Raw genomic sequence first — 10,960 nt, forward strand, 5'->3', positions numbered from 1 at the left:
TGAAATAATTATATGAAAGTAATCATTCTGTTAAATGAATACTACTCTGTAGTTGCAAAAAAAACAAAAAAAGGTGTAGGTGATTTTTTGACATTCTGAATTCTTCTAAGTAAATATAGGCTTTTTTATTTAAAAATAAAACCTTTATTCACAAGGTTTTCTCAGACAACATTTTCAACCTATTTAAATGCCTCTATAAATATCTGTTGTTTTCCTTTCAAAGGGTAGCCATAATTAGTTGAACTTCCCAGATTTTCTAGCCTATGGGCTACAAGAAATTATGGGTGGCATAAATTCTCAGGTAACCAGAAAAAAAATTAAATTCCAAAGTGGCTGGGAGTTGAAAGCATGATAGGCAAATCCATATGTCAACTCTAACCGATCTAACTAGCAATGTCACAAAACTATAGAGTCATTAGAACACTCCAGGATGGCTGTGGAGACAGATAACTGCTAATGGGTAACCCCTGCCTTACCAACCAAAATCCAAACAGGAAAGTGAAATCATAGGCACATACCCTGCAAGTTTCCAAATTTGTATTAATTTTAAACAGGATTAGACAACTGTGATATTATTTTCTTAAAATATCTGGCTGGTAGTAGTTTTAATAGAAAATACTGACCAAAGTAAATAATATTCCAGTTCATTTGGGAAAGGAATCAACATCTATCAGATAATAATTTTGCCCTATGCTCTAAAATAATATGGAATTATATTAATTTAGTCCAGAAATAAGTTGAAATTATGTGTTACTTCCCATTCTCCCTAAATGTATACCATGGACTAGAATAACTTGCCATTTTTTCCTTCTGCCCTGAAAGCAAATGTTTTTAACTGAAAGCTCAGGAATCATATAACCTATATTTTATTGGCCGAGGGGGGAGGGGTGTCTTAAAAATGAAAATTCCAAACTGGCATTTTCTCCAGAATGCTGCTCAGGCTCACTTTTCAGATGTGACCTTATCCTGAACTTCTCTGAAATAGCACAGTCAACTGAGTACATTTCTATGACCCTATCATTTTACTGGAATTTGAATATATCTATTTATATATGTATATCTGCATATATCTATGTCTACAGAGAGAGGAGAGAGAAAAGGGGGTGGGAGAGAGAGAGAGACCCCCCTCCCAGTATTATCAGGGAAACGATACTCCAAAATTTCAGGTAATCAAAACGTCTTCATATGAAAATCTGAATGTACTGTGTTACTAATGGAAAATATTTTGCCCACTATTATCTGCCCCTGTGTGAGTCTTCCCATGATAAGCAAAAACCTTGGAAGATCAAAAAATATAAAACATAGTAGCTAATGTTTAAATCCCCAGAGTATGTTGCTAGCCTACATCTACTTTGGGTAGGCAAAAAGAAGTCAATTGCCCATTATGTCTCAGGGAATTGCTATGGCCACAGTTGGCAGGAGAAACAGAAATTCACAATGCAGCATTTTTTCCTCAGTGAATTTTAAAAAATGATGATGTGACAAAGGTCCCACCCAGTAGCACCACAACACACCGTGCCATGCCAACACATTCTTACCAGAGTGTTATTCTCAATGGCTCAGAGGAAAAAAAAAGTAGAAATTCCTCTGAGCAAGAATATGAGCCAGCAGGCCCCAACCTAGTGAAGAAAGTTTATGTTTGAAAGGTTCAGCTTCTTCTCCAATAAAACACCAAATGGCGGATGACGCCGGTGCAGCGGGGGGGGGGGGGGGGGGGGGGCCCGGGATGGGGAACCGCGGTGGCTTCCGCGGAGGTTTCGCAGTGGCATCCGGGGCCGGGGTCGCGGCCGTGGACGGGGCCGGGGCCGAGGCCGCGGAGCTCGCGGAGGCAAAGCCGAGGATAAGGAATGGATGCCTGTCACCAAGTTGGGCCGCCTGGTCAAAGACATGAAGATTAAATCTCTGGAGGAGATCTATGTTTTCTCTCTGCCCATCAAGGAATCTGAACTCATTGACTTTTTCCTGGGGGCCTCTCTCAAGGATGAGGTTTTGAAGATTATGCCGGTGCAGAAGCAGACCCGTGCTGGCCAGCGCACCAGGTTCAAGGCGTTTGTTGCTATTGGGGACTACAATGGTCACGTCGGTCTGGGTGTTAAGTGTTCCAAGGAGGTGGCCACTGCCATCCGTGGGGCCATCATCCTGGCCAAGCTCTCCATTGTCCCCGTGCGCAGAGGCTACTGGGGGAACAAGATCGGCAAGCCCCACACCGTCCCTTGCAAGGTGACAGGCCGCTGTGGTTCTGTGCTGGTGCGTCTCATCCCCGCGCCCAGGGGTACTGGCATCGTCTCAGCACCTGTGCCTAAGAAGCTGCTTATGATGGCTGGTATCGATGACTGCTACACCTCAGCTAGGGGCTGCACTGCCACCTTGGGCAACTTTGCCAAGGCCACCTTTGATGCCATCTCTAAGACTTACAGCTACCTGACCCCCGATCTCTGGAAGGAGACAGTGTTCACCAAGTCTCCCTATCAGGAATTCACTGACCACCTTGTCAAGACCCACACCAGAGTCTCCTTGCAGAGGACCCAAGCTCCAGCTGTGGCTACAACATAGGGTTTTTATACAAGAAAAATAAAGTGAATTAACATTAAAAAAAAAAAAAAAAAAAAAGAAAGGTTCAATGTTTTTAGTAAAGTGGTTTCATTGGCCTTATTATGCATTCATTCATTTTGCTACTGATATTTTTAAGTAAATATTTCACGAATTTAATTTATAAATCCAACTTTTGACAAGTGTCACCAAAATATAAATATACTTTTTTTTAATATTAAGGCCTCCAAATAAGAAACATGTCCATCTTTGGTTATGAATATTCATAGCCCAAAAGTATCCTATACAGAATACTATTTAGCAAGCACCCTTGGCCCACACATCTGTGCTCTATTGTGTTTTCCTGAACAAATGAACTCATATAAAAATGTATGTAAGGAAGACACATTTCCCTTTTTAAAAGTTCATTCATCCATGGTGAAGCTGTTAGAAGTAGTTCAAGTTAACAATAAAGAACAAGGCATAATTGTGTGCATCTATCTATGTGGTGGGAAGACCCAGACATGTAGTGAGGTTAGAATGCTGGAGATCCAGACACCAGACAGACCACAAGGATGTCCTCTGGGGGCTTATTTGAGTAGAAATAAAGAGTAAGAGAGCTACACAGATGTGCCAAAGACTCATGGTAAGCAGCTGGCAGAGATTCCATTCAGTGAAGAAAGTGCAGTGCTAGCGAGTGCTGGGGTTAGAAGAGGAGGGGTGTGGCAGGACATGGGAATGTTGCTGGAAAAGAACGAGCAGCCCCAACACAGAGACGTTAAGGAAGATACCAGGGAAGTCAGGACACAGGAGGTGCAGCTGTGGCGTGTACCAGGGGAGGTGTGTTCAGGAGTGAATCTCTGACACGTTTGTGGGTCCTGATTCTGGAGAAACTGAGATATTGGAGAGGCTCACAAAGCAAGAATTGCAGCACAAGTGACCCTCCTTCTGACCTGAAAAGGATTCTCAAAATGGGAAGGGGGCAATTCTCCTTGGCAGTACATCTGAGAAACCGATCAGAGTAAAGGCAGCCCATTCACAAATTATGTACTTCTACCCCATCCAGCTTCCATTCTACCGTGATATGCCATTCTTACTGATAGAAACGCATCTCGTTGTGAAGGAATGGTGAAATGCTGAAAATGAAAAATAGTAGAATGCTGAAAAATCATTGAAACAGGAGCTTCGTCATAAAAGAACCAAGTTAGGGAGCCTAATTCTTGAGCACAATGTCAGGAATAGATTTGAATTTAGGTCAATCATGATGCTGAGCTGTGAGCACCAGGCAGCTGGATATTACAGGAAGATCATGCACTTTAGAGTCAGAGTGGCCAGGGTTCAATTCCCAGCCCATTGCATACCATAGGCATGTTTTTACATTCACTTACTCTCGTTTTTCTACTACTGTAGATCCTCATGGCCATATTATTTTTTTAAAAATACACAGCACATTTGCTATACTTTTGCTCTTCAGTGACTTACAATATTCCTCCCACTACCTCCTTTAAAATCTGTCCCTTCCAATCCAGCTGGAAAATGAAGGGCAATTATCTCTCCAATCTAATTTTCTAGGGCAGGGACTCAGACAGAGGATGCCAGAGAGGGAAAGTGAAAAAGAATAAATTGAGAGGTGAGTAGGGAAGTAAGGATCATGAATATGAGCTCTTTGTGGCGCAGAGGAGGAAGGCTGAGGAGAACTTGGGGCCATCTGGTGTAAAACCCAAGAAGCAGCCGCTCTGTGCATGTCCAGAGGTGTTTGTGTTCAACACTCCCTTTGTGTTATCAGGTTCCTGGCCACCACTTGCCATCTGTGACAATGGTCTCTTTATCCCTCTTCTCTTTGGCTCTGAAAAATGAACTATAGTTTCAAACATAAAAACCCACAAATATATAATTATAAATTAAGTTAAGTGCTAAGTAAAAAAAAAAAAATAGAGAATGAAATGAGAAAGTATAATAGGGACCTATTTTAAGTATAGGGGGTTGGATTTGAGAATTGGTGAAGTAGAATAAGTAGAAGGTAAACATGTAGAAAGTAGGAAAAGGGGGGTTTCTGGGCAGAGGGAGGTGCAAAAGTTTCATTTTAGCATCACTTGTGTTAATAACTCTAAAAAGCGGTCATCAGTATCTATCGCTGTTATTCAGAAACGGGCTGGGTTTCAGAATCAAATAATCTATGAATGATTTGATGCTTATAAATGGAAACAAAAACAACACTTAAATTCCTAAAGAATGTGACTAAATAAGCAATATAAAATAAACAATTAAAATCAATAGTAATTACATGGCTCTAGCCATTTCCATTTTGACCCAAAATGGGACTTTTCCCAGTTCCCAACAGAGAGCAAGGGGAAATAAAAGCTTAGAAATCTCAGAGAAGTTCCAGGTTGTCTTCCCCACAATTCTCCAAGCTGCCACTAATGTTTAAGAAACTTAAAACTCTCTCAAATGCTTCTAGAAAAGTTCTATAAACCTCCTACAGACTAGCTTCCATGTGCTCCATGGACTAGGACTCTTGACTTCTTTCATTTTTCTTCCTCCGTCTATGCAACCTAAAGATGCAGCTTTCCTACATTCTCACCTCCATTCCTGCTGGGGCTGGCCAGGAACTGATAGGCACCAAAGCGGAGAAGGGTAGGTATTGCCAGCCTGCCATAGCTGTCTTGAGAGAATTGATTTCTTACTTCAAGGGCTCCACTGACTGCACCTAGAGTAACTGCTATCATTTCTAGAAGCTTCTGGCACTATTTTTCATCACTGCAAGAACTCTTGAAAGTTTATGGTCTCACTGTTTCACAAAAGTTACACTGTAAATTAGACTAGGTTTCACTTTTTTTCTTTAGCACTGAATGAGGATTTAGTCCTGAGTCCTTCACATAGCACTGAATGAGGATTTAGTCCTGAGTCCTTCACATAGCACTGAATGAGGATTTAGTCCTGAGTCCTTCACATAGCACTGAATGAGGATTTAGTCCTGAGTCCTTCACATAGCACTGAATGAGGATTTAGTCCTGAGTCCTTCACATAGCACTGAATGAGGATTTAGTCCTGAGTCCCTCACACGTCTGGCAGAAAGACAAGCCCAAATGATCAGCATAGTAAGGGTAAACAAGATGATGCCTTACATATTATTATATGTTTTTCCTTTTGCCTTTCTGAATACAAAATCCATTTACCAAAAGCATGTATTAGCCTCAGGGGACATTTGGATATTATAAAGAGAAAAGCAAAGTAATACTCAACCTCTAAGATCAAAACAGGCTGTTGTTAAGAGCAGAGAATTTTCAGATTCCGTGGAGGCTTTATTCCCCTCCCTTTTAGGTGATAAAAAGTAAGTGTGGGGACACACTGTGGTGTGGAAAACGTGTTTCATCTGGGTTAATTGAATGTAAAGAGAAGATGTGATTTGAGAGAGATGAAATCCTCAACACTTTTCAGGTCTAGGAATTTGGGGCAAGGAGAAAAGAAGAGAAAAATGAGTGTGAGACGGATATTCTCTTTAAGAAGGAGAAGAGAGAACATTTCAGAAGGGTGAGGGAAACACTGATGGCAGAGAAAAGCTATGGCTGTTCCACACAAAGGCCTCCAGAAAGAGGCTACCTCTGAAAAATCCCCCAGTCACAAAGCTGGGATGTGGCCACGCATCTGGGTGCCATGCAGCAGTCAGATGGAGGAATGCCTCAGAGGTTAATTTTCTGGAACCACTCTGAGTTTTAAAGCAACTGAGACTGGCTGGGGAGCTTGTCGCACTAGTTGGACAAGAAGACTTGTATCAGCGTTTGCTGAGCAGAGGACAAGGCTGAAGTTTGACAGAGTTAGACCCCTGCAGAGTCTCAACACAGCAGAAGCCAATGCAAGTCTCGTTGGCCAAGGCACAGTACTCAACTCTGACCATGATGAGAAAGACTCATTCAGATATTTTGTCAGCTACAGGCTTCAGTGGCAAATGGCAAGACAACCAGCAGCACCAGCTGGAGGATGGATGTTGCCCTAGAGCTGGTCCCAAAAGATAGCACAGAGCCTGAGGACCCAGCATTTCCCATTAACTGAAGGTTATGTGTGCCACACTCCATCCTTACGTGCTCAGACTAACCCAGGACACTAACTTAGGGAGAGAAAGAGTGATGAGATATTTGAATAGCTATATATATATATTGTTTCAAGAAAGACCTAACACTTAAAGTAATAGTCATATCAAACATTTATTTTTATCATGAATATTTGATTTAAGAAGATGGTAACTTGTGTCAGCTCCTTAAGTTGAAGGATCATGCTTTTTTTTTGTTTGTTTTTGTATTTCTGCATATCTTCCTGTACCGATTCCATGGCTCTGCATGTAGAAAGAGCTCCAAAAACCCCTGTTAAATGAGTTATGTTTAAAAAGATAACAGTTTTAGCATTTTAATGGTTCACGAAACCCTAGAAAGCAGCAGAGTGTCTTACAGTTTGTCCCCTGTTTCCACACCTCCCTAAATCAGTGCTCCAGAGATAAATTATCTTGAGAAGAAACTACTCATATGATTGGATTTCAAAACTTGAAGATTTTTTTTTCTGTTCCCCAGTAATTTTTGTGTTGGGAGGGGGCGATCACATCAAGTTTGTGAAACTCTTGCTATAAGAGATTTTCGATCAACACACAGAGGTTTAGAGGTTGTTCCTTCCAATGATAATCTCCCAAGGCCTCATTCCACAGTACACTGTTTCCCAACTTCCCCATGCAGAAGTCAGCAGAAGGCCGGACACAGTAAGGAAGTTACCTCTGTATCCAGCCTGCTGATTTGGCAGGACAAGAGCCAGTGCGCAAAGAAGGTCTGTCTCCATTTGTTTTCCTCATACTTTTCCTTCTTTCAGAGCAGTGAGCCGTACATAGAGAGCTATGGAAAAGGCTGGGAAGAATGTGTGGCCGACTGACTCCTTCTTCTCGCAGTTCCACTAATTATGGAGAACCAAAGTTTTTGCTTAAACTGACGGGACAATTAATGATCCTGACCACTGGACACACAACAAACATGGACTTCTGTAAACTTCACGCTGCGGAGAGAGGCCTTGGAGTCTTCACTCCCTATTTCATTTTCAGGCTCCTTCCAGCAAAATTAAGAGTAGAAACAACAGCTATTTGATGACTCATTGCCTTTGTTTCCCTGCTAGATCCTCAGGGATGTTCTGAGGACATTCTATTTTGAGTGTCATAGAAAAAGCAGTAAAATAACTGTCTGGTATCTTAAGAAATCAGCATTCAAGACTTAGCTTGTGATAATGGCATGGATAAACCACTTTCCTCCTGCATGACAATGACCGGGTTCTTTTCCCTCTCTGGTTCTAAATTTCCATCCTTAAAAGAGACCTTGGAGTAGTGTTTGAAATTCTGTCATATAGTATTTTATTATTATTATTAACTAGATAAAATACCTTGACACTTTAGCCTGAGTTACACTTTTGTTTTTGCAAGAATCATTTTAGGTGATTTTCTAAATTTATTTATTGAATTTACTAGCTTGAATTAGTAAATAAAAACTTTCCTTCACAAGCCATTTGGATACTTAAGATAAAATTCATATAGGAAAGGTAGGATAACTATTTTTATTCTTTCCCGTTATTACACATTTTATTATCAAAGCCCAGAGAGCTGTGATTTATAGAGTTTATTTGTGATTTTTCTCTTTGGAGTTCTGAGTAGCTGCCTCTTGTAGATAACCATGTTTTATGCTAAAAGATGGAGGTTAGGCCAGGTGTGCTGGCTCACACCTGTAATCCCAGCACTTTGGGAGGTTGAGGCAGGTGATCACCTGAGGTCAGGAGTTCGAGACCAGCCTGGCCAATGTGATAAGACCCTGTCTCTACTAAAAATACAAAAAATTAGCCGTGTGTGGTTGTGGGTGCCTGTAATCCCAGCTACTTGGGAGGCAGAGGCAGGAGAATCACTTGAACCTGGGAGGCAGAGGTTGCAGAGATCTCGGTTTAGCCGAGATCTCACCACTGCACTCCAGCCGGGCGATTCACTACTTGGTGCATATTTGTAGGATTCAGCAAAAAAAAAAAAAAAAAGGTACTTTCTGGAACCAGCCTTGGTCTAATTACTAATTTTTTGAATTTTATAAAAGCTATATTAATCAAAGGACTCTCATGCTTTTAATTTTCTTCCTGGACCATAACTATGTATTCAGATAATATAGGTAGTCTCAATAAGAGAAATAAAGTTTTAATGAAGAAGAAAAATAATGCGATATTGAGATGGTAGCTCAAAAATGAGGACTTCAGGTTAACAAATGTCTTGAGAAAGAGGTTTGCAACATGTATTCAGAAATATACATGACAAAGTGACCAAACAAAATTATTTCCACAAATTTTCACTGAGAAAACAAAATAGATGTCAATTTATTTAAAATTACATAGGTGTTAGAGGAAGGGCATGATTTTATGTATTTTAACACAAGCATGCTCTTTAGGTTTTTAAAAATACTGGCTTTTATGTGCTCTAAATCTGCAGTCCCCAACCTTTTTGCACCAGGAACTGGTTTCATGGAAGGCAGTTTTTCCATGGATGGATAGATGGCAGAGGGGATGGTTTTGGAATGAAGCAGTTCCACCCCAGATCATCAGGCATTAATTAATTAGCTCTCATAAGGACCATGCAACCTATGTCTCTCACATGCACAGTTCATAATAGGGTTTGCGCTCCTATGAGAATCTAATACCATCGCTGATCTCACAGGAGATGGAGCTCAGGCAGTAATATTAGCACATCCAATACTCACCTCCGGCTGTGCAGCCTGGTACCTAACAGGCCACGGACTGGCTCTGGACCACATCCTCAGGGTTGGGGACCCCCTGCTCTAAATATACGCCTCTGTTCTTATCAGTAACCATGTGGCAAACCAAGTATAGTTTTATTAAGTTCTCAAGAATTTCTATGTTAGCAACCTCCCACATCTATACTCAGGTCAAACAAGTACCAATATCTAACAGAAAACAAAGAACATGACATGTGGAACCATTGCTTTTTCAGTTACAGGTGATTATATTCAGGAAAGAATGCAATAATTCCTTTAATGTTAACTCTACTTAAATGTCTGTTTTCCACCTTTGTGTCTTGCCAGAAGCACAGTAATCATTCCAGACCTGAGCTATGTAATAAAGGTCTGGGAATAGTTTACTTGCTTGATCTGTTCCTCATACTAAGACATGGAACATGTGTTATTCCATCATCTGGGGCCAGTATTCGTAACTCTTCCTAGATCTCCACAGTCATATGCTCTGAAATACAATAATACAAATAATAATAAGGTATTATTTCACCTTTGGCTCAACCTATTATTCAAAGAAGCAAATTAAACTTTTCATTTGAAGTAGGTTGTTAAAATGCTTTGTTGGAAAATAATGCAGAAAGTGCATTTGTATTTTAAATTTCTAAAACAATTACCAAAGTATTAGAAGTTTACAGCCTGATAGTAATCCTCAAACAAAAATCAAGTTGGGGGGGTTTAGAAATCAAATGATTACATTTTAAAATGCAACAGGGAAGGTGATGAAAGCATATTAAGAATGGAAAAAAAGTAAAATACTAACAGATGTGGAATATTGTACAAAGTCCAAACCCAATAGCCATCCATGTAGAAAATAACAATGAAAATGAAAAGCTGAAAGAAGTTTCCTGAGTTGGTTTTAGCTTGTTTTCAAGTAGATTGGGCTCCGTTAAATTTGCCTAGAATTTTCCATTTCCCTGCCAAACTGGATGACTGATAAATAGATCTTAAATGCATAGATAAATCATCACCCAGTGGGTAGAAGTATGGACGGGGAATAAAAGGTGAGACATTCCCAGTGCCAGGAGATACATACTGTATAGATTACATTCCACAGTGTTCTCTTGAAAATGCAAAAGCTGACTCTTCTGGGTACTGCTCTGTGGACAACAGTCATGAGAATGGACTTCCTGAGTTTCTCCCTGACCCTCACCCCAGGTTCAGGCCAAGCGTGTCTATACATACTCTACCAAGGTAAGAATTTTGGTGACTTTTCTGGAATTATCATTTGGGTCTAAGAGTCTATCACTAGAGTTCTCACGAGGTCACTCCTCCCCAAGACCTTACATTGTTCTTCAGGATTCTGTTACGACAGGCCTCTCATGTGATCTGGCCTCAGCTTCACTTAGTAAGCTCAGTTGGTGAAACTCTGCTATCCCACAGCTACACTGGATTTCAAAAGGTCTTTTCAAAACACACAAGCTCTTTTCTGATCTTTCCCTTTATCTCTGCCTGAAATGTTTTCCCCCAGGTTTTCTGCATATTTGAAGTGGCCTTATTCTACTGTCTGTAACAGCAGCCCTTTACTCTCCTCGTTATTACTGTTTACTTGTTTACTGTGGGTTTTCCTCACCAGAATATAGCTGGGCAGGGAAAAGGTCTGTCTCATTTATTGTCCTGTCCCTACT

The 10,960-nt window shown here is 40.7% G+C and overlaps 1 pseudogene; it reads left to right on the top strand.

The window, feature by feature from the left end:
- The first annotated feature begins 1,651 nt into the window (after positions 1-1,651).
- Positions 1,652-2,582, top strand: LOC100414230 (small ribosomal subunit protein uS5 pseudogene; annotated as a pseudogene).
- Positions 2,583-10,960: the final 8,378 nt, after the last annotated feature.

This window comes from Callithrix jacchus, chromosome 16 (genome assembly GCF_049354715.1).
Source record: "Callithrix jacchus isolate 240 chromosome 16, calJac240_pri, whole genome shotgun sequence".
Classification (NCBI taxonomy): domain Eukaryota; kingdom Metazoa; phylum Chordata; class Mammalia; order Primates; family Cebidae; genus Callithrix; species Callithrix jacchus.